The sequence below is a fragment of the Anopheles nili genome, chromosome 2 (genome assembly GCF_943737925.1).
Source record: "Anopheles nili chromosome 2, idAnoNiliSN_F5_01, whole genome shotgun sequence".
Taxonomy (NCBI): domain Eukaryota; kingdom Metazoa; phylum Arthropoda; class Insecta; order Diptera; family Culicidae; genus Anopheles; species Anopheles nili.
Window position 1 is genome coordinate 31,028,976 of NC_071291.1, and position 2,349 is coordinate 31,031,324.

Consider the following 2,349-nt stretch of genomic DNA (forward strand, 5'->3'; position numbering starts at 1 on the left):
CCAAACACGACAACACCACCCTGAGCCGGTGGCACAAAGTCCTAGCGGTACCGAAAGGCCTCCGATAGGGGTCGAAAATTGGTGTGACAATATATAAATTGTGTACAGTGCCGACCCTAGCCAGGGGTCGCTCCTGCGCGAGTTCATTCCACGCCCAGTCCGTGTGCCCTTTAAGGTTAAGCGTCCCACCCGAACAACGCTGGTCCCACAGCGCAAGGGCCACGGTCATGGCCAGCAAAAGGAGAACCACCATCACAATCTGGCCCCGGTTGGCGAGGGACCTGCTGGTGGCGACGTATGCGTATTTATGAAGACAAACACAACGTCGACAGGGGATGGGCTCGTTGGGTCATTTCGCCCGCAGCCTCGCGGATCGGACGAACGGACGAACGGACGCGGACCGAAAGGTAAGCGAGAACATAAAAATGTAATTAAAATGCTCCCATCCGCGAATCCGGCCGGGCCCGTCCGCGTAATGGCCGCCGGAAAGGGCCTGTACGGGCCGCGATTCGTTTGACCACAGAGTCCGGGTCTCTGCGGTATGCGTTTTTATTCACCTTTTTCCGTCGTCTTGGTCGTTGTTGTTTCGTTGCTGCTGATATCCCTCGCTCGAAGCCGGGCGTGGTGTCCTAAATTCCTGCCCCACGTCGACGTCGTTTTCGGACATCGTTTTTATCATCGTTGCTCCCTCCCCAAAAAAGGCCGGAAGCTCCCTCGGGCGAAACCTGGGACGGATCAAAGCACGCTGGGAAGCCGCCATTTGGATCGCTCCGTGCGCATTCCACCGGCAAGGATCGGACTCGTGCCCTCAACCTGTGTGTGTGTGTTTTTTTTTTTATTTCATTTTGGCTGGAAGATCGAGACACCTTTTCCCATTTTTTTGAGAGCCCCACGTGTTCTGTATGTCCGGTACGCCCGATGGTACATCGCGTATCCTTTGCCCGTTGCGTAGAGCACGGACAAAAAGCCGTTGTTACAGGACATCGAACGGTGACCGGTTCGGGTTTGGGATGGATGGCTTTCCGTGGGGTATCCCGTTTTGTAAACAAGCCGCATAACAGGAAAGCCAAATTGCTAAACCAGCTGGTCGCGAGCCCCGCGCAAAGGATAATTACAGCCTGGTTCGTGCGGGCACCAATTTACGGTGATGCCGCCCGGTTGTCGGATCTTCTTCTGCTGCTTGTTTTTGGTTCGCTGCCAAAAATTGTGATTTATTTCTGATTAATGTTCACCGTGATGATTTGCATTCGCGCTCGGGAAGATGGGCCTTTTTCCCGTTCGTTTGTTTGCGTTACTCATCTGTCACGCTCATTTGATTAATGCTTCATTCTGGTTTATTTTGGTGTAATTTTCTCAACTGGTTTTAGAACAGGTAAACGAAACAAAAAAAATACAAATATGATCCACATAACGTACCGTTTTATGCATCTTAAACTATAGATATGTTTCCATTCAACAAGCTTTCTTTTTAATGTAAACGAAGCCTGCCAATAAGCAAGCAAGTCTAGGAAATTTCAAAGAAACTGTCGTAATATGTAAATAATTTGGAAAACCATTCAAACACGTTACGGATACGCCTAGCTCGGTAAAATCACGAAGAGAAATCAATCCTCCCGGCAGTTGCACCAGTCATTCGGCAGCTTAGCTCAAACGAAATGAAACCATCGCTTTATTGGCACAAATGAATGATCCACATCATGCTGCAAACGAATATCACCAAGGAACCCGAAACCTCCAGAAACCAACCACAGAACCCCTAGCAACACGAGCATCGATAATCGGCCGCTTACACCGATCGTTCCCGGTGTGGCTTCCAATGATACCCGTGCCGCTGTTCCCGGCAGGGATGAAAGCAAATTTCGAACTATATAATAATAATAATTATTCATTTATGGCCGCACCCCGGCGCAGACGACAAACCCCGTGTGTTTCCCGGTGAACGCCACTGGCACGCCGTTCGGCTCGAACTCTCGGCCCGTCCCGCCAGTTTATGGTGGCCGAAAATGCAAATGAAGAAACCGATCATAAATATCATAAAGTGCCAATAAAGAAGGTATACGCAGGCACGATGGTGGATGAAATTTAGTTTCCAAAGCGACGGATGAAAAGCCCACCTCATCATGGTTGTCACATGTTACGACCCAACGCGGCCATGCCGGTCGGGAACGTCCTGAATCTTGTGATGCAGTGAGCTTCCTTGCGAGGGAAGGATCCCATGAAAATTGATAATAAATATAAGCATCTTTCCACTACTCGGCGACTTGCTGCCCGACCGGCCTTGGCCTTCCTCTTCGCCGGTGTCCTTAATGGAGGTAGAGAAAATTCCATTCGCAAATGCGCGTTGCGTTC